The 23,376-nt window shown below is 39.9% G+C and overlaps 1 protein-coding gene across 2 annotated transcripts in view; it reads right to left on the bottom strand.

Annotated features, from left to right (window-relative positions):
* The window catches only part of LOC307031876 (5,6-dihydroxyindole-2-carboxylic acid oxidase-like), a 103,733-nt gene that overhangs the window by 64,108 nt on the left and 16,249 nt on the right, over positions 1 to 23,376 (bottom strand). The gene's annotated exons all lie outside the window — the stretch shown is intronic.

Raw genomic sequence — 23,376 nt, 5'->3', positions numbered from 1 at the left:
AAAGGATGTGGGTCAAAAAACAAGGGTAACGCTGACCCTTGGTCAAACAAGAAAACCACCCACCCTCCTCAAGAAAACCTTTTCTAAACCATTAAAAAGATATTAAGGAGGCACCTAATAAATAATCTCTGATACCACAATACCCTAACTCATGGTTTTAAAAAAACCCACACTTTTTCAAAAATTGCAACCATGGGGAATAGTAGTCTAACCAAAAACTAGATAATCCCAAAAACCTAAAACCCGTTAACATGTGAAAAAACAAACCCCAAAGTGTTCCACCCTCAACCAAACAACCTGGATTAAAACTAAAGCCCTAAATCATCCCAGATCCAAAACACTGGAAATGAGAATTGAAAAGGTTTTATAGATATAACCCCAAACCCAAATTATGGGTATATGAATCCTAACCCCCTTTTTTTTATTTTTACGATTTTGTTCTAGTGACTCCTAAGAATCAGTCTAACAAAATGCAACTGCACTTACATTAGTTGATACAAAAAAAAAAAACACACAATTCGGCGTATTAAAGTAACAAGAAAAAAAGACAGAAAGACCCCCCAAAAACCTAGGACTAAATTAAAACACAAAAGTAAGAGCTGTTTAGGTTAGGGTTTTTAAAAATTAAACCGAGTGGTTAGGGTTAGAACAAAGGGTTGGGTTGGATTTGGGTTATTTTAAAATGGCCAATTTGGGGAATTAATTTACAAATGCTGGTTTTATAGATTTCTGAATTTTGAAGTTCTTATTTTAAAACTAAAGGGCATCACAACATATGCATTTTTGGTTAAAGCTACCTTGTTATTGAAAGGTCACTACTACGGATGTGTCCTGTTTTAATGTTGTCTGTTTCACAGTAAGTGTTTTACATTCATGTGGGTTACCTAAAAATGTCTTAGCCCCACGCCTTTTTTTCACTCCAGGTTCCAAAAATAAAGATGGCGACGAACAAAAAATGACTTCAAAGGGTTTCCACAGAACCAATGCATGGAGGGAAATTTGGTATTTTTGCCTTTGCAGACCATTAACATCCACACAAACCAATAGAACACACTACAGGAAAGGAAACACCACAAAAAGCAGAATATGGCCGCTATTTCATTTAATTGCTTGTTAACTTTATATGTTTATATGAAGAAAATAATATCCATCTTCTTTCAAGAGGACTTCACACACTGAGGCTACTGGATGTTTTTGCTTAAAGAAAGGGCTATTGTGTTTGCAATTCTCCTGTCCAACTCCCATAGGGTGCACACCTGACCAATGGGTGGAGAAATCACTGCTGTTCATCTGAGAATGGAAAATATTTCACCTTTCCTTCGCCTCAGTAATGGATTTTTCCTTGTAGCTCTGACAACTCTCCACTGACCTTGACATTGAGCAACTACCCCTAGGGGTCAATTTCTCTGGAAGACCTCACTGAATCAAGTAAAAGGTAAAACAAGGTTTGTTTGGACTGCTCTTTGTGACTTTCTGACAATAATAAGGGACACACTATAAAATACTTTGTGGAATGCAATGAATGAGGTGCAAATTATTCGCTTTCAGGATCTGACTGACACTTTAATGGAGGAGTGTCGACACTAAGCCTCAGCTGAAAGATGAGATCACAAAACGACGTGTGATAATTATATATGTCACCTTATTTCACTGCTCGCTTTGTATGCAGTAACAAGGCATCTGCAAGTACAATTTGAAATTACTTTTAATATCTCTTTTACGAAAAAATAAAACCATTTATGTGGGAAAGGAAATCGAAAAACTAGAACTTAATTTGGGGTTTTCTCAAATTTCAAAACTAAATTCCCGTCTGAAGTGCTTTAATGTGAAACAGGATAAACATCCTTTAATTTTCTATTTTATTTAGCTTATTGAAATTCTTAGTATTTGAGACTCATTATTATTGTTAATATTATTACACATAAAAAGCAGAATTTCAAAATAAAAGCTGCTTTCTTCAGCCCAAATGATCTCATCTTTATTTATTTTTTTATTATTTCTACAGTAGGTTCAATCAATTTTTCAGAACAGAATCACATGGCAAAATGTCACATAATTCAAACAGTTGCTCTTCTGTCAAAGTCTTATATTGTGATAACGTTATCTAATAAACAAGCCAATACTTTTGTCCAGCTAAGTAACACCAACACCCTTGAGATTAAATCAATGTGTTTTTACATCTTGCAGGTTACAGCAACAACTGCCCTCTAATCTCCATTACTCCATTCACACGTTATCCAGGCGTGCAGAGGCTCATCCCAGCCTGACAATAGGGGGGAGGACAAACAGCAGGATGACCTGACATGTCTGTGTGCAGATTGTAAAAGACAAATGATATGACGATGGAAGCAGGAGGCATCTGAAGGGTGAGACGCTCAGCCATGAGGTGAGCTACAAAGGTAAAAGATGCTCATTAAAAAGATCGGATAGCTACAATAACACTGAAAAACATTTTGGGTTTTTGGGATATGCCATTTAAGAATGCTGACCAGTGTTCAGGATTATAATACAGAGCCTCTAGTGATTACACTTAGTAATATGAGTTTAACAATTAGTCATGTCAAACAATTATTCACGTACGTCACTGTTTGGAAATGTGGCTTTTAGGAGGAGCAGTGCATTATTGAATGAGCTCCATCTGAGCGTGCTTTATTCTGCAGCAGTGAACAATGACAATCAGACAGAAAGCCTTCCCATGTCCCCTGGCTACAGGCAGGCATGACGATGCACGACAGTAACCGGAACACGTTTGCCCAATATGACAATGCAAGTTTTACAAGCCACTTATTAGCAGGGCAGCTGGAGAACAAGCCAACTTTATGTAGGGCATTAGCACAACTGCCTGTGAGGGAGTGTTTCACAATTCCATTCCCACATTTCTGTAAAAATGTACCTGGAAGCCAACAAACCCTTAAAATAAACATGTTTATGTTTCACAAACATGGTAGGTATACAGAACTCTCTAAAATCGTTTGTCCTTGTCACCAACCTGATGAAAGTCACACACAGAAACGTCCTGTAAACTGTGAGATCGAATAGATAGACTGTCAATATTTTAATTGGCAGAGTAAAGATGCCACTTCAGCAGATACTGTATCACGTTTAATTAAGAGGACATCACGGTCAGAGCATGTTGGGTAACACATATCCAGTATTGATTTGGGAACACTGCAATGCCTTCCCATATACCAACCACACCCCACACTGATGAAGTGCAGAGTATTTAACATGCCACACTCTCCTTTTCCATTAGTGCCTCGTATATTGTCCCCTCTAAATGGAGGAGGAAGACAAACCCTGGCGCAAAGGAGAATAGCATTAAACTTTCTATTAAGATGCTCCTCATAAATCCTCATTTTACTGTGCAAAAAGCAGATATGTGGTACAATCAATGGTGTTACTCAATATGATTATATATATATATATATATATATATACACACACACACACACAGTGGGGCAAAAACGTATTTAGTCTGCCACCAATTGTGCAAGTTCTCCCACTTAAAAGATGAGGCCTGTAATTTTCATCCTAGGTACACTTCAACTATGAGAGACAAAATGGGGGGGAAAGAATCCAGGAAATCACATTGTAGGATTTTTAATGAATTAATTGGTAAATTCCTCGGTAAAATAAGTATTTGGTCACCTACAAACAAACAAGATTTCTGGCTCTCACAGACCTGTAACTTCTTCTTTAAGAGCCTCCTCTGTCCTCCACTTGTTAACTGTATTAATGGCACCTGTTTGAACTTGTTATCAGTATAAAAGACACCTGTCCACAACCTCAAACAGTCACACTCCAAACTCCACGATGGCCAAGACCAAAGAGCTGTCAAAGGACACCAGAAACAAAATTGTAGACCTGCACCAGGCTGGGAAGACTGAATCTGCAATAGGTAAGAAGCTTGGTGTGAAGATATCAACTGTGGGAGCAATTATTAGAAAATGGAAGACATACAAGACCACTGATAATCTCCCTCGATCTGGGGCTCCACGCAAGATCTCACCCCGTGGGGTCAAAATGATCACAAGAACGGTGAGCAAAAATCCCAGAACCAAACGGGGGGGACCTAGTCAATGACCTGCAGAGAGCTGGGACCAAAGTAACAAAGGCTACCATCAGTAACACACTACGCCGCCAGGGACTCAAATCCTGCAGTGCAAGACGTGAAACATGGGGGTGGAAACATCATGCTTTGGGGCTGTTTTTCTGCAAAGGGACCAGGACGACTGATCCGTGTAAAGGAAAGAATGAATGGGGCCATGTATCGTGAGATTTTGAGTGACAACCTCCTTCCATCAGCAAGGGCATTGAAGATGAAACATGGCTGGGTCTTTCAGCATGACAATGATCCCAAACACACCGCCCGGGCAACGAAGGAGTGACTTCGTAAGAAGCATTTCAAGGTCCTGGAGTGGCCTAGCCAGTCTCCAGATCTCAACCCCATAGAAAATCTTTGGAGGGAGTTGAAAGTCTGTGTTGCCCAGCGACAGCCCCAAAACATCACTGCTCTAGAGGAGATCTGCATGGAGGAATGGGCCAAAATACCAGCAACACTGTGTGAAAACCTTGTGAAGACTTACAGAAAACGTTTGACCTCTGTCATTGCCAACAAAGGGTATATAACAAAGTATTGAGATTAACTTTTGTTATTGACCAAATACTTATTTTCCACCATCATTTGCAAATAATTTCTTTAAAAATCAGACAGTGATTTTCTGGATTTTTTTTCCTCATTTTGTCTCTCATAGTTGAGGTATACCTAGGATGAAAATTATAGGCCTCTCTCATCTTTTTAAGTGGGAGAACTTGCATAATTGGTGGCTGACTAAATACTTTTTTGCCCACTGTATGTGTGGCCTATTAAGTCCAGCTGTTGGGATATTTGCCTGAATTAATCATGCTTCTTGATAACCTATATCTTTAGAAGATTCAGTTCCTGTCGTATGAAATATCTTGGCCTCTCCTCACCTCTCTGGTCACTGGGAAGTACAGTAAGCCAGCTGTGAACAGTAATTTATCTTTATCATCAGCCTCCTGTAACACACACACTCTGGATGCATCGGTGTGGACCCTGCACGCGGAAAAAAGCCAACAGCCGAGTATTATCATGCATCAAGATGGATTGTCAAATGACAGCAGAAACAAAAAGCAGCATCTATCTCTTTATGAATAACCTTGCCCGTTTCAAATTGGTGTGAGCTCGAGGGGCAGTTTTCGATGCATGTGTGTATGTGTGTGTCTTTGGTCTTTATATACACTCACAAATCTGTCTCTAGCCATGAGGGTGTTCATGCCTGGCCCTCTGTCTTTCATAACAAGAGATGTTGTCTAGACCAAAAGTGGTAACAACTGGATGAATTCAAAGAACCATGATATTCAATACCATTATGGTAACCAACAATCTACTTTGACTTAAATATCCCATTCATTAAGGTTTTTCTGTATACTTTGTAAGCCTTTTTTTTTTACATTGAGAGTGAGTGGCACCATAGCTGATGCGCTAACAAATGCTAACAGGAGGTTTGGTTCATATCGTTATACATAGAGCCTTTCTCTTTACAACCCTCATTTTCTAAGCAGCTAATAGCTATTCTATAATCGAGTGCATGGGCTCAAAGATGCAAAGTCAAACGTTTGCAGTGCTAAACTGTATGACATATGGACCATCACTTTAGTCATTTTCCACAGCGGGAACAACTAACTGACAGGACCCCCTCATGTCATACAGACACATCTGGCCTCTTCTGAGGGGGTATGGTGACGACAACTCAAATCATCATTTGCTTTGCACAGATTATGTCATTCAAATGTCCTTAATTTCCCCTTTCCTTTCCCCCCAATGCAAAATCTTGTGACCACATCATGTATCCACACATTCAGCTGCCCTCACCAGTCCCATTCATAACAAACAGTACATGTGATGAAGGGAAAACATTACTTATAAGACATTGACTGTCTGTTGCAATGTTTTGTCTCCTTTCTCTTTGCTGATGAAATCCTGGATGTATTGAGTGGAGCCAATCCTGTGTTGGCCGAGTGGATCATGGGGTAAGCTCTTAATTACTCTGAGGGACAGTGTACGTACGTACGTGCGCACACACACACACACACACACACACACACACACACACACACACACACACACACACACACACACACACACACACACACACACACACACACACACACACACACACACACACACACACACACACACACACACACACACACACACACACACACACACACACACACACACACACACACACACACACACACACACACACACACACACACACACACACACACACACACACACACACACACACACACACACACACACACACACACACACACAGAGAAAGTGCGTACAGCACTTCCTACGCCGGTTTCCCTTTATAAATCACCATCGACTCGAAATGCGGTGCAGCTTTTGCGGGCTTCACGTAACGCCCATATTTGCCTATAAATAGTCAAAGAAACGCCCTTTCATTCATTCATTTTGACAGACTTTATGAAGAAGATAGCAGGAAATGATGACAGAACAGCTAAAAAAGACATCTCACACCGTGTCAGACTTTGGTTATTTTGGGGAGGTCGAGATAAATGATATTGTTTGGTGGATGCAGTTTGAACCAGAGTAGCAGCATGGAGGTCGGATCATCACCAAAATAAATAAATAAGTGGTCCGAAAAAGGTTGATGACAAAAAAAAATACACATAGCCTTCCTCAGGCAGTAGACCCCCCCTTGATGAGAAACTGTAAGAAATGATCGGGGAATACCTCCGGAGTGGAGTCATGACGACTGGATCTGAATTATGTTTTCGTATTTGGTGGTTTGTGTCCCAGCTGTCGATCAGCTGTGAGCAGCGTCTCCACTGCAGCCTGTGCATCTCAACCCCCCCCCCCCTCCGCAGCAACTCTATATCCACCAGTTAAAGGAAATACAACTAATGTGTTCTGTTATATTAGCTGCACAATTGACCACATATGGTGCTCTTAGTTTCCATGCCTCCTGTGTTTTACGAGCAACTTATCAAGTCTTAGCAAACGGCATAAAACATGGTTAAACATGATAGTATATAAAACCATGCTCGTATCTACAACCTAAAGAAATGCAAAACGGCGTCAGTTTAGACGTAATTCTGTCCTCCTGCTTACCGCATCATTTACGAGAAAACCTTTCATAACATTAACACAACATTTTCGAGGTGGTTTTAAATAATATATCCGTATTTATTTATTTCTCCCAGTTATGTTTTTCTTTGCACTGAGGAGTCTCAAACAGGCATTTGTTAAATCCTTTTAAGATTGACTTTGATCAATGTTTGAAAAATGAATCCTTCATATATGATAAATGAGAGGTAACACTTTATTTATGGTATTATTTCCACATATTTCTCTCCATTCTTCATTCTGCCAACGGTGTCGCAGTTTCTCGTCTCTCCCGTTTTTGTGCTTATTGCGTACGCATGGGTTAGAGTTTGCGTGGAGGACCGCACGTTTTCCCATCAAGTTAGTATTTTATAAATCTCAAACACAGCGTAGAAAACTGGCGTACGCCATTTTTTGAGCGTATATCCCTTTATAAATGAGGCCCCAGATACTCTTGCCAGAATGAAGCATCATATTCAGTATAGCAGTATTATTGCACAGAATTGGGCGAGTGCACGAGAACATTATCCAAAGAAGGATGAACGAAGGAGATAAAATGGATCCAAAGACAGCATTTTCCCATGTGTTAACAATTGTTGAATATACCAACAACAAGGAAAAAAAGATCAGTATTTTTCACAGCCAGAAATGATTCAAACTCAAGGGGAACAATAGTGTTTTCCTCGTTTTAGATCATGATCCATCTCCATCTTTAAAGTGTGTACACACTTTACAAATGGTTGGGAAGAGTTTGCAAACCACAAACCATAAAGAGCTGAGGGACAAGCACTTTACATGTTTTTTATTTTTATTTTTAAGACATGTCTCTGCAAGCCTCTTTGAAACTAAGTGATCACACACAATCCAACTGAAACTAAAGTGTACTGAAGGTCATTTTATGTGCACTGAGACCCTCGGGGGGATTCGGGACTGGAGTTCTGCAGCTTCTTCTCTGGGTTCATTTCCAAACACAGAGGCCATGTCAATGGCCTTCACTCACCACTGCCCTCAGAAGTCTGTTACCACCAGACGGCATGGAACAGCAACAGTAAAATCAATACCATGTTTTAAACCTCCAGAGAGGAGGGGGAGGGGGGGGGGGGCTGCTGCTACATGTTGACTGCACTGCTTTGAGAAAACAAAATCAATCATGCATTGTCCGAGCCACCTTTTCTTCTCAGTATGACAATGATGGGTTGATCGGAAATGGGCCAAAAAAGAAACATGTCAATTGTTACATGCTTATCTTTGACTCTGCTAATGATCAGTTTAATGATTACAGTTCACGTTTTCTTTCTGTTTTGAGTTCATGATCTTATTTCGATTTTGGTAATTAATAAAAACTGAGTTTACATCATGTACATACATGAACTCATTTGCCTAATTACACTTCAGCATGAGAATGGTGCCAGGGACGCATATTGCAGTAATGAGCTCCCTTTAGCTAACCTTCATTTTTTTTCACTGCTAACATGCTACAATCCTGCAGGATGGTATGCTGTGTTTTGTTTGTAACCTCCGGTATGTTGGAGTCTTGAATACAATTGCAGTACATTTAATTAAATATTAATTCATATATTGCACATATTTCTCTATCCCAAACAGCCAATGGTCCAATCTCAGTGTCCACATCAGGTTCAAATTAAGGTCTTCCTCCAAGGCAGCTGAAATGTGGACTTGATCCTGAGGATACAGAACACAGTGAGACCTAAGCCAACCAGATCCGAGGATAATTATACCTGATCCAAAGTTTAAAAGAGAGAGAACACGGAAACTAGCCCGGCAACATCTTCAGTGAAAAGAGAAGCAATACATGACACTGTTACCCACAGTTAACTCACATTTGTCTCCTGTGATCACTTAATTTCCTTTTAATTAAAATATATATGAAATATGATTTCAAAGGCTAAAATATTGGCTAGCGCTCCAACACATTGTACATGATAGGCTAAGGGGCGGCACATCTCTAAGCGGTTGACCAATCACAACAGAGCCGGCCAGCTAACCTATCAGAGCAGACTGGGCTCTGGTTTTAGACAGAGGGTGAAAAAAGGTGCTGCAGCACAGGCAGTATGAGAACAATAAAGAGCTTTTTGAACATTAAAGCATGGAACATGTCAAAGTAGAGGCACAGAATACTAATATCAACCTAAAAATGGGCAGAATGGAGGCCATTTAACCAGTACCACCTACATGCAAGATGGTGCAAGGTCCTGAAATGTGTGTGTGGGGGGGGGGGGGGGGGGGATTTCAGGGGCCTGGTGGCCTGTGAAGTCAGGCTCCTTCATGATCACTTTTAGAAACTGCACAGCGAGTGCACTTAACTTGATTGATCAAATAAAAACCTTTTCAATAAACACACAGTGCTGGCTAGGTCACAATTGAAATGCCACTGTTGAATCTTTCCATGAATTCCTACGACTTCCTTAAGGTTTGCATAGAGGTATTGAGAAGTCTTCCTAAAGAGACCTCACGTATTTGCCAATTCCAAAAAGTGACAGCTCTGAGCCAAACGGAGTTATCTGCAAGCAGCATCAAAGTGTGTGAGGGTGGACACTGGGATTATACTCATCACTCACACTTATCATACCTGCAGGCCATTTTGGAAAATCGCTCCAACTATCTTATATAACTTTGGACTGTCGAAGCATCCAGTATTTTCTGACTCATTCATCAGAATCGGAAAAATAATGACATTCAGTTTCTTACTCTAGATAATAACAGATAAGATTATTAATTTAATGCACCATTTCACAGAGCCTTCACTGCATAAAGAAATGAAATACAGACGTTTAATGAGGAGTGGTCTGTTCACAGTGCCCCAGTATGAGGTAATTGTCCCATTGATGTAACTGTGTCCCACTTTAATACCGCATGGGTGCAGAGTGGTGATGTTTCTAAAAGTTTGCAAGGGAGCAGTGTGGAGGTGTGTGTGTCTGTGTGTAGGAGAGGGATGTTGAAATGTTAGGAGGTGCTGTTGTGGCGCCACAGTGATCTGAAGGGTGCCATGGAGACGCTGTCATGAGGGGGGAGGCCTCTGATGTTGACGTGTCTCTGTCTGCAAAGGCTGACAATCTGCTAACTCCTCTGACGAGAGTGTGTGTGTGTGTGTGAAACCTATGGATCTGTGTATAATCTCTGAGCGTGTTTGTGTATCATGGTGTAGGTGCGTGTCTGCTCTGTGTAGGTGTCTGTGCTCATTTGATGACATCCGGAGAAGATTCTGCCTACAGCACAGCGACAGATTCAAAGACAAATCGACCCAATTACCACCAGAACATTCTCATTGAGAACCCATGCGTGCAACTACAGTGGATGCAGCCGCAGAATCATAACACAACACAATGTTAGGCTCGGTTCTACTGGCAAATGACAAGAAGACTTGTTAATAATAAGAAACTTGTATAATTATATTTTATTAGCGGTGATTGTTTGCCAAAGGATGTAAGATTGATCTTACTGCTTTCATCTTTAGTTGGACTATGCTCTAAACTACTTTATTAAACTTGGAGCATCACATTGTAATCTTTTTGAAAAGAGTTAATGATTCTAACTTTCACTCATGTTTTCACTATGTCAACAAACTATTTTTCCAAACAATTCTGCTTTGACGTCTGAATTGATTTAACATTTTCTGATCAATGCACCAGCAGCTATGAGTGATTGCAAATTATCTGATTTGATCTTAAACTCTTTCATCCTTGGTTGGACTTTGTTCAAAAGTAAGAAATGTGTTTCTTAAACTTGACAACAAATCTTAGGAGCAAAGAGGCTTTATCTTTTTGAAAACAGTTAACACCAAACCCGTCATGAATCAATTCTCTATGCTTGACACCACAAATCAACCCATGTTCTTACAATTATTTGAAAATGAATTCATTAAGTTTTACTGATCAATGCACCTGCAGTTTAAGTGAAAATCATTTAAGATAAGAAATTCAGGTGTTTAAACAGCAACAGGAATAAGATTGAAAAGGAAAAAACGGGATGTTAGCCATTGCAGACCATTAACATTCGCAACATAGGAATGGAAAATCCATAAAAAGGGCCTCTTTAAAAAGGACAAAGAGAGGATTTCAATTTTTCTGTTTATTGCGGCCACAATGAATTGAATTTCCAGAGACAATGGCATTGGCACTACCTGTTCCCAAAGTGCTCTCCTAACTCTTGATTTGTGGTTGGACGCACTGCTTCCTGACTCCCAGCCAATCTCACCCATATTGCTAAATCAATATGTGCACTGACGAATGTTCAGCCTGACAGATCGCGGCTGAAGAAAATCAACTCAAACATTTGCTGGCTGTCCGTTCAACAAACCATTTGTATATGGAGGATGAGGTGATTGCGCCGGGCTCAGGGACGCTACCCCCGTTTCAATTACAGCAGAAGCCTCAGCGCAGGGGGTTGAATAGAGTTCAGAGATACAGAGACTTCACTTACATGTGTTAGACATTTGACTTTATAAAGAGATATCAATCAAGTCATTTGCTATGGGTTGTGTTTGTTTGGACGGGTGAACACTAGCATACATCTAGTTATGTTAATGATAGTGATTTAACTGAAATAAAATGTAGTCAATCGAATTCATTGAATACAAATTTGATTAAATGATAGCAGTTCTTCTAAAGTTGACTTGTTCAAAAGACTCCATATGTGATGTTAAAGTGTTGGAGACGCAAAATAACAAATTGTAAGTGAGAAAGTGTGACAGTCGACAGAAGGAGGGAAGTTATTCGTGAGAAACTTTTTCAGTGTCTGACTCATCCGCATTTACTTCTGCCTCTCTGACAGCATTAGAGTTGTTATGTATGACAAGCAGCTGCATCTTTTAAAAGTAATAGCAGAATAACTCTACACACTTGTTTTGTCCTGTGTAGTATATTAGGGCAGTCCCTGTAGATGTTGAAAAATGAAACAGCTACTAAACGCATATTTAAGAAATGTATGACTGCGCTGACGTTTGTAGCACAGGACAGTTTCTGACAGTGGAGTCTGACGGCAAGTATCTTGTTTGCGTCAGAGACGTTATCTTACTTCCATCTGGCGATGATTTCACAAGATAAAAAAAGGAAGGTAAGCTGTGAGTGCCTCTCCGCAGAAGTAGCCTCCTGTCATGACAAAACCATCATCCAAGTCTTGAGGGAGAACGGCTAAGTCTGCCTCTTTAGGGCGGCTCAAAGTGGGCGGGGAGGCAAATGGAGAGCTGAACTTTGATGGTAAAGACAAGGACCGGGGTCCACTGTTGTCAAGCTAAAGCAGCCAGCAGACACGACTCCAAAAATACAAGCAAATAAAAATGGTTTGGGAAATAGCTACAGTTAATGTTTGTTATGCCCATGCATCAAACATGTGTTTCTAGGCTGAAAGGTATATTGTTAGGCTGTTTTGCCTCCAATGGTCAACTGATGTTAAAAAATGACAAAAGTATGACATTTGACCAGTGGTCCCTTTGTATTTACAAAACTACTGTACTTTAATATCATAGCAAGAAAGCTAATAAGCAGTGATGACAACTTTATTTTGCATCATGAACGTTTTTGAGTTGGCTATGATTGAATCTCTTTGCTCTGTTACTTTATTCTATTGTGTCACATTGAACTAGTATGTCTGTTAAATTCTTCAATAAAAAAAACCTCAATAGAATTGCTTACTTCAGATGGCAGATAAAATATTGATGTTTCAATAGATTTTGGATCAGAGGACAGATAAAGTTGAAATTGTTAGAGGTACATTTTGAGCACGATTTTCAACAACGTACTGCACCTGACAACGTTATTTTGCTGTATTTTAATGTGTTGGACTCACCAAAGTTGGAGACTCCCTGCTCACCTGGCTGATGATGGTCAGATAATGATACCTTATGAGGCACTGAGGCAAATGGAAACTGCTTAAGACATCTGCAAACAACTTTATTAGCAGTGTGTCTAAGGAACCCTATAGCATTTAAGTACGTTATCCTTAAAAATACCCTAAAAAAGGACTCATGGGGTGCATGTCAAAATGCAGACATCACCTGAACCACTCCCGTCACATTCTCCGTTTACAGGCCCCCAGGTCATGTCACAGACTTAGGAAAGAACTTGTTGAGAGAAAAGTGGTGAGGGAGGAAGGGGGGAGAAGAGGGAAAGGGACTGGAAGTGAGAAATCAAATGATGATGGAATGAAAGTAAGTGGGATAAACAGGGGAGCCAAATAAAGAGGCAAGAGAAAAATGGGATACAAGAAAAAATAACTGAATCAACTCAAAAAGGAGTCTTGATAGAGACAGACAGTTTCTGATTGAAAGCATCTAAATAAGAGAGCTATACAGAGTTGCTTGTACTCAAGCATGTTTCATGTTTTGGATGATATTTAACTTTTTAGCTCCAGTCAAACTCTGCCTAGTTTAATACAAGTTGATGAGAACAAAGTCTGAGCATCACTTTTAATCAAGAAATCTAATATAAGACAAAAACTATTGATATTGATATTAAAAGGATACTTACAGTATACAGGTAATTACAATAAAAAGGATGAGCAAATAGTTCACCCACTACACCATGAAGAAAATTAATGTTTGAAAAATGTAAAAGCTACTTCAGATGCACTTAACCCGAAGTGAAATCATAGAGCAACAAAAAGCGTCTGGCTTCTTATTGATACACCAATTAGAGGAGTCATGTAACACCTGCAGTAATATCAGTAGACGTAATTGCAGAGCTAAAATAGAATGATGGCCGGATCAATACAGAAAACCTTAGAGGTGTGTGTGTGTGTGTGTGTGTGTGTGTGTGTGTGTGTGTGTGTGTGTGTGTGTGTGTGTGTGTGTGTGTGTGTGTGAGCGTGTGAGCGTGTGTGTGTGCGTGCGTGAAAGCCAAGGCCGCACTTCATTGTGTAGAAGTCGATCTGTGGAAAGAAGAAATGTGGGAGGAGCGTTCCCAGAGGATGCCACCATTTCAGAGCGCAGCGCCCGCTGGTTGCTTCTGGGCTGGAACTAATTGGTGCAAGATTAACTTCCCTGTGGGATAGAATGACCCAGAGCGCCCCACACATCTCTGGATCGGTGGCATCGGGAGAGGCCAGTTCCCGCGCTGCACCCTGGAAGTGATTATTTGGTGCTGCAATCTCTGGCTATCACTTTAGCACATTGGGGCGGTAATAGCATGTGTATGAAAACACTGCCGGGATATCTATTTATGACGTGATGTGTTTCACAACTACTGTGTGTGTGTGTTGCACCAGCTTCAATCGACATCTCACAAGAGGAAAGAGATGGTGTGTTTAAAGTTGCGGCTCACTCATTTTCAGTGTAATGAGAGCCATGAATTATATCAGTGAGTTTCCTTTGCGTCATCTGTGACAGCTAACAGTCAGAATAAATGCTTATGGTGTGTCGTTTGTGGAAAATAGGCAAATGGCATCTCCCTAAAGAGCAGGAGTAAGGACAAATTGTTGGTCTTTCTAAGCTGCGTGCACACTTTCTCATTGTGCTCACGCAGCATTGTTTTAGGTTTCATCAGTCCTCAAACAGCTGCTTGTTTCTCCTGTGTCCACTCCTCCCACTATTCACCAGCAGATCTGCACAACCCGAGGGCAGCATCGGTCAATTCCGATGTTGAACTATTGGTCGTGTCTGACAGGCTTGTTGGTGCCATGTTGATCTCCGCCAGCTTCGATCCAGCCTCTGTGTGATTATTGGATGGCAGCATGTGTTTGCAGGATTAGACTGACTGCAAACTACCACTTCAACCAGCTGCAGCCCACCTTGTCCCCACAGATACGCTGTTATTTCACACGGATCATTTCACCTTCAGGACAAAAATCAACACTAGTGTATGCCTCTGCTAATTATGTCTTCGAAAACTTGATTGCAAAATGTGTCTTTAAAATAAAGTTAAGCTAAACTATTATTAAGTATAAAGTGAATCTGTTATCCGACATCTCTGCGTCTTTTCCCCCATAAAATAACACAAATGGAAGAAACATGATTATATTCCAGCTGGTAAAAAATACATTTGTTTTGAAACAACATTGCATTTAGTTTATAATGAAAAGCAGCTATTCCTCAATCTGTCTGTTCTCTTTCTTCTTCTCTTTTTAACACCAATAGTAATGACCACACATGCTCAGATAACATGCATAATTGCTCTCCACATTTCTGCTATTCTCCACAATCTTTTTCAAGTTCCCAAGAGGCGGACAATTTCCCAGACATGCTCGAGCACATAATAGCCTTTTTGACGGGATGCATACTGGCTATATAAAAAAAAAAAACACTCATCCAGGAAAAGGAGCCGTCTTCTGCTAACGGTTTGAATCTAAGTCGGATAAGTCGGATTGCACCTTCACCGGCGGTGAAGTGACACATGGAGGAGAGAGAGTGTTTTCACGGGTGAGTGGACAACAGAAACAGAAACCCTTCTGCAAGGTATCAACACAATTTGTGGGTCACATCCCCTTTCAGGATGGGTAGCGTTTCATAACGCTTCATCAGATACTCACTATCAGAGAACTCATTGCGTTTGACTTCAGCACGACATCCTGTCTTTATTTCTGAGAAAAACACCACCATGTTTAGGTGAGAAACACTGAGTCAACCCAGGTCAGAGGCAGAAATGAATGGGACAGATCAGGATGACGTAGAACAATGAGGGAAGTTTGCAGTGTTTTCCTCATTCTAATACAACTGAACTAACTTCGTTTTGTTACAATTATACTACAGTATGTCATACAGGATTCAACCAGACAGACCTGTAGCATTTTTTGAAAGATCCATCGTTCATGAGTTTTGGCGGGAAGGAAGGAATTTATACTTTATACCAAAAACTAATAATAACACAAAATACACTTTGATGATGTCTGAAAAGTGTAAAACATGTTAGCATTTAACACTGTGTTGCTACACACTATGCTATGGACAAAATGCATGCGCGTAGACTTAGAATAACTCACAAGCCAACCAGGTAAGGTTAACAAAACTTCCCAAAACCACAGAAGAAGGACAGTGGAGGGTCATTTTGGTTTACTTGAGAAGAGAAAAATAACAAAAATAACTTTTTATGTTTTTAAAAATTGGAAGGCCAATGACGCACTTCAGTCAGTTTTTCGCTGACAGCTTAATGACCGCCATCATGGGATTTGGTCACTTAGAGAACCTGTTACTGACTTTATTTCAGAGAAAAAGCATCAAAATCGTTTTTGAGCTACGATTGAATATTTGCTCTGCTACTTTATTCTATTGTATTACATTGAACTAGTATGTCGGTTTTATTCTTTACAATAAAAAAACCCCTTAGTTCAGATAAAAAATAAAATATGTTTTTATTGTGGATCAAAGGGCATAGATTAGCAGATACAGTTTAAATCATTAGCGGTTCATTATATACATTTTGAGCATGATTTTTAAACAATTTATTGCACCTTTTAATGTTAAGTCTTCTGTCATTGATGTAATGTAAAACATATGATCAAACTGAAGGTCAAAAGGAGCCATTAAATAGGTCACTTAACAACAAAGCTGATCCAATTTCATATCCAAAGACACAGAGCCTTCATTTTGAGAACTGATTACAGCTATACAACATCTATCACACAGCATCAATACAATAGACTCCCTGACACATCTCTACAAAGCGAGTTATTTCAATAGCATGTCATGCATCAGAACATTCAGTATTTCAAATGCATTTGTATACAACATTTTCTACATTTAAGTTTATTTGTCAAATACACAAACCTAACACAGATCAAATGATATAGAATACAGGAAGAGGCAGTAAACCTACTGGAGCCTCTACTGAAAATACGCCTTGAGAGCCAAAACGTTCAGGGTCTCTTGGTGTCCATGGGGGTAAAGGACCAACCTCACAATTTCCAATAACCTCTATTTTCTACAATCATTAAAAAACAAAGAAGTCAGCGACAATACTTTACTGTCTAAGTGTCTTTCAGCAAGACACTTGGCTCCAAATTTCCAATGGAGTTTGGGTGTGTAGGTGGGTGAATGAAAAAAGCAAATAGTAAAAACAGTCTGGAGAATAGGCTTATGGAAATGTAAATGTTGTTGTAATTATGATGAGGAATGCCAGCAAATGTTTATGTTAAGCAATTTTTAATCATTTGATTTCTTCTTGATGATAAAATGTACAATTGATTTCTTTTTTAGACGAGAAAGTAACTAACAAATCCAGCACTAAAATGTTTGCATATACAGAGTGTCCGCTGGATCCTGCAGGAGCTGACAGTGTGCAGCTTCCATCGACTGGCAGCGAGCTGACTGTTAAAAATAGCCTCAAGCTGAACACACAACTTTCCTCCTACTTAGCTCACACCAAATCTACACCACGGCCTCAACCACACAACTAGATAAAGCAACTTGCAGAAATGTTCCAACCTGTGCTGGTGGTGTAATGTTATCTGTGCTTTCTTTGTGCTGCTGTGTCTGTTTGTGCCGCCCTGTTTGGCACACATTTCAGACTAAATCCACATGCTGCAAGAGGAAAGCATGCAAGTTTAACCTCGAGCTATCAAACGATTCTGACTAGTCATGAAATGGCATTATTGGCAGTAACAATCACGATGCGAGGGCAGCAAACCAATTTGAGGTGCCAGTTTAAGAAGAGAAGGAGGAATCTCCATTAGCAATTCAAGTCAAATGAGTCTGACAATGTGTCTGGGTTTACTTATCTCTCCGAGTGATAATGATGACACCCAGTCACACAGGAGATTGTTCTGATCTTGGGCCACTTGCTTAACTTCTAACACACAATCCAACATGTCAGTCTGACTTCAGTTTAGTGAGCAACAACCACGGACACATCAGGGTCTAACGGTATATTGTTTATCACAGATGGTTGCCTGAGACTGTGGAATAGAGGAACAAAGCTAAAACCTGAACCTTCAAATATCTATTTGCAAGGAACAGAGTCCATTTCTTACATTTGAGTGGCGCTGAGGAAGGGGTCTTATCACGCAGTAGAGATATGGACAGCAAGGATTGCAGCATTTATAGTGTACAGTATGACCTAAAGGAACTATACTTTAACTGAACTCCCAAAGCCATGGGGAAATCAACACCTATGCTTTGAATCAGCTCCTGAAGATCAAAAAACAGCATGAAGGATTTCTTTATGATTCCCTCCTGATTGCATTGAGTTCACAAGGATCGAATAAGCAGCCAGTCAAACTGCCTGATGTGTGCTACCTGTTAAGTCGGGTATTTCCAAGTTGTTTTCTTATGATCATGTAACCATAGAGTTCTTTGAATACCAACTAATCCATCGTTTTGGTTTTGCTTTAGTTGACAAGTCATTTTTTTCATGCTGAAAGACTTATTTCGAAGAACCTTCAGAGCATATCTCTGGTAAACTAAAGTGGTTCTTTTGCATGATTGTCTGTAGAGTTTTGAAGATTCACAAGTCAAAAAAATCGTATGAGTGTTAGTTGTTTGAGAATTTCTTAAGTCAATGTAAGCCTGCCAATGTCTGTAAAACAGCAATTTAAGATGAACAAAAAAAAATTACTTTCTAAATCACTGCAAACTATTTATTTGTTATTACTGCATACAGCAGTTTTTATTTCCATCTGTTTTTACACACTTTCTGGCTCTAAAACAACCCAACCTAACATTATATGTTTAGGAACAAATACCCAGCAACAACCCACAGTCTTCATATGTCACCTCTTCAAACGGATATTTAGTAGACACTCGTGTGATGCTCACAGACAGACAACAGTTATACAAGGTATCAGGGCTGCTCAATTAAATCGTATTTGAAATCGCAATTACGGCTTTTTTTTTTGGTTTTTCAGTTGAATTATACTTAAAGTTAAGGTAATCAACTGTTAAAAACATACTGTTCACATTTTTTTTTTCAAACAAATGTATGTTTTCAAAGTAAATGGATAATCGTTTTTAATAATCGTGATATCGATTATTGACCCAAATAATCGAGATTATGATTTTTGCCATAATCGAGCAGCCCTCCAACGTATGGACAACACAAGATAAAGCATGTGTATATTATTAATCTAACTGCAGTGGATGTTCTCTGTATTCTCTGCAGTGGAGAGCGATCGATCTGTCTGCGTTACTTATCAATGCAGTTCATGGTCACTAGTTTCCATTATCTATTTGTGTCTAACTCTCCATGTAACATGATACTGAGGTCAAGTGGACAGTGAGTGTGCTGCTGTTATGTACGCAGTAATATAGTTTGGTTTAAGTACCTTGTGTGTCTATGAATGAGCGAGGTGGGTGAAAAAATGCCTCCAAATGTTCCCTCTCAGCTTGAGAGACTCCTCCCCTCCCCCTTCACTCACACACAATACATCAAACCATGCATTTATGCCAAGCAATTGAATTCGTATTGGATATAAATCTGAGCAGTGACGAATGAGGCCGCTGTCTGCGTCTTCGCCTTATAAACTGACATGCATCTCTCATGACTGATCCCTTTAATTAGCATAGCGGTCTGAGAGATGCATGGCTCTGTCTCTCACCTCTGCAGACAGACACTTAGGGGAGATGCACAATGAGGAGCATTACATCCAAGTTAACTGGGATCGCAAGGCACTTTCAGACCTTTTAAACAGAACATTATGGAAATTGTATACAATTAGAGCCATTTTAAAAGAAGAATAATGAATTTGAAAATGTGCGTTTCTTTTTATATTCAGTGCCTATTTATGAATAAGTAACATTGAGGAAAATACTGAGAAAACAACCAAATGTACTTAATACAATCACTTTCAATGTATTAATTCACTGAATTTGAACACGTGTGCGTAATACCTTTAGGTAAGGGCAAGCAATGGAAAGACTGGAGGACATGCATCCCACTAAACGGAAACAGAGCTGGAAGAATTGGAGTGTTTCAGTCCATCTCCAGGGTTCAAGTCACTTTAGGCAATAAGCTCCTCTGGGCAGAGGAGATTCTTCCAGACTAACTGCAAGCTTTTGATACTTAAGAGCTATCATAGTTGACACTTCTCTTTGCCCTTAGACTTGTAGGCTACATTGGATGTTGACCCTAATGTGCACTGAAGCCGTTTGCATCTGAGAGTCAGGAGGCACGTGTTGGATCAAAGTAATTATCAGACAAGAATAAGCAAGTTAAAAAGGTGTTTACTGGCCTTAGGGGTCAAACGAATGAAACACTAAAAGTCTCTATTTCAAGGCCTCACCTGTTTTTCTTCAGAAAGCATCATTAAGCACCGCTCAGTCGTGCCATTATATCATATATATTCTTTTCATCTCAAGTCGGCGTCAGTTGTATGCACAACTTTGAGGACATATCCTTTGATGTACACACACATCTGCAGGAGACAGTTTCAGTATTACAGTGAGTGAGCTTATTAGAAAATGAAAAGAGATCATGGATTCACAAATCTATCCACAAGGTGAGAAAAAGCTCCATTCAAAGCACTGTAATTATTGCATTTTGTATTCAAAGGAGTGTCAAGCTTCAAAGCTGGCTTTAATGTATTTTTTTATAATGAACAAAAAAATACCATAGAGTTTCTGCAAGGCGTAGCGTTTAGAGCCAAATCAGATTCTTAGTAATCTAATTATTGTTTCTCTAAAAATGTCAAACTTAGATGATATTTTTGTGAGCCCAAACATTTTTAGAATTAACATTTCAATAGTTCAAATAAGTAGATGGAGAATGGGGATGGATGGAGGGTCATTTTCAGGTTCATATTAGTATTTTGTGCCTCTACTGTGAAATGTCTCCATTTCTTTTTACTTTATTTGTCTCATACAGCCTGTGCTGAAGCACCCGTTTCGACCCTCTTAACGTTGGGATTTTAGCCTTACACCACAGAAAAGGGAAAACCCCAAAAAGCAGAATAGCGTCCCTTAAGTCAATTTATTTTTCCTGGTTGCACGTATTTGGTTAATTTAAATTTGAGGACCATGTGCAAGTTGCTGTAATGTCAACTATAAGCAAACATCCATGACTTGCACCAAAAAGTGGCGTGTGTTGAAGCACCACAGGTACACTTCCTTAAACACACTTGTGTTTTAGCAGTGTTACATTTGAGGTCTTCAGATGGAGGCAGAGGTAAGTCTGAGTTAAACAGAAGGATACACAAGTAAAATCTCTGCCTCTCAGCCTTACTTTGCCTCTGACTCCCCTCCCTAATCCTCCTCTCTCTTCCTTCCTCTCTGCTCTCTTCCCACCTATCTCTTCTTTGAACATGCAGGATATACACCCGATGCTCCTCTCATTTGCGCAGGCCTTCACAGGGCCAATCGCAGCCTGACATTTTGTCTCACAGTTCACTGCATACTATTCCCAAAGGGATCTATTAAGTTATGGTACTCAGTGAGCCAAGGAAAAGGAGAGCCGAGCTTCCGAGTGGATTAGTTAATCAATAATATGGGGAAGGATTAAAATAGATGCATTCATACGCTGATATAGAACAGGGGCGGGAGCCATCTGGCTTACACCATTCCCTGAGGTATCGATCACCGCAAATGGTGGGCGGACACTTTTTCCGGGGTAATTGTGGCAAGGCTGAGCTTTGCTATTTATACAAGTCCACTTTAAAAACAACCATTTGTCTATGTCTCGCTGAAATTCATGCTTGAAAGATGTTCGAGACATCTAGAGAACATTATTGTGGTAGTTCTCATCTACAGTTATTTCTGTCTGACTGTATATGGCCCCTGGGGCACAATGACCACGGAGCAATTGCCTTCTTTGTCGTCATGCAAATGATCTTTTCATTCTCAGGGAAGCAAAGGGAACTAAGCTCATTATCATGCAACTTTGCTGCATAACTGCACCACTGAACTCCTTTCACCACGGTGAAACATCTTACTGAACCTGTTCTGCTCACCTGGAGATACTACAGTCCCAGAAACCCCAGAGGGACGCTAAACTGCGGCTCGATGGGAGTTACAAAGACACACGAATGATCAAATTATATGTAACACAGGCGAGGAGTAATCGTAATCCTGAGCTAGGGGGCATTCTTCATTTTGCAATTATATTTCATTGGCAAGTGGAAATGGAAGCCAGGGTCCAGGAGTTTCAATCCTAACAAATAGAAGGAATAAAACATGAGGTGACAGTAGAACAGAAGTATATAAGGACAATAAAACCATGTAAAGATGTATTTTATTGGACATCTTGACCCTTTTTATTCAACCTTCTGATTAAAGGACAACCACACCACTACACAGCCACAAACAGATCTAAAAATAGTCCATGATAGCACAAAATGTTTCATTGCAAAATAACATTTAATGTTTAGATGTCAGAATCAACGAGCGAGAAATTAGTCTGAATCATCATTTAAAAATAATACTGGGGAAGAAGTAGGTACAATACTCTGATTGGTGATTGGAGATGCATAAAAATGCAAGGTAGCCACAACAAGAGTCTTTACAGTATCTGTATAGACCCCATCACTTAACTGGAAATAATGTTAGACTCTCAAGCGGTATGTAAAAAGTGCATAAAGTGAAGATATCCCAACAATGATTTCCATGCATTAGACTGATCAAACCTACATCTGTTATTGGATGCCTTCTTTCTCTTTACTACAATTTTCAAGCACATCCATTCTTCCATCTCGATCCAGCCTCCTCTTTCTGTCTAATTTGAAAGCCATTTGGAATCATAATTATGCAAACTCAACCATATCATCTACAAATATTAGTATGCTAATGCCTTCTTTCGTATGCTGCTCTAATTAGGGCTGGTAGTGTGACAAAGGCTAGCTAACAAGCCATACAGTGTTCTGGGTAGGCGAGGGAACGAGTAAAACAATCCATTAACACTGCGACTCAACGCGAGTATGTCCCAGTATGTCCCCACAGACCACAGGTGTGTGTAAAACAAAGACCTGCCGTAAGAGGACCTCCCAAATGGATAACAGGTAAGTTAATTAGTCATGCATCAGCATCTCCCTGGCCAGATTTGGTCGCTCTTTGGACAGGACATTTTGCAACATTTCCGTTTGCACTGTGAATGGAGAAAGCCTTCGGGAGCTGCGACCTGATGTTTGAACATTAAAACCAACGGTGGCAGCTTCCCGCGTGTTTTATTTCCAGACTGAACCCAGAGGAAATGACTGAAACTTTGTTACTGTCAAGAATTTTCTTCATTTATCCTCTCAGAAAGTATGGTTTTCCAGCAGGCCCTTAGGCAATTGTATTTTTATTTACTTTTTCATTTGTGATAAAATATCCATGCTATTCACCAAAGGCCTACTGGCCTCAA

Source organism: Notothenia rossii (genome assembly GCF_949606895.1).
Source record: "Notothenia rossii genome assembly, chromosome: 3".
Classification (NCBI taxonomy): Eukaryota; Metazoa; Chordata; class Actinopteri; order Perciformes; family Nototheniidae; genus Notothenia; species Notothenia rossii.
This window is presented reverse-complemented; position numbering and strand designations above follow the sequence as displayed.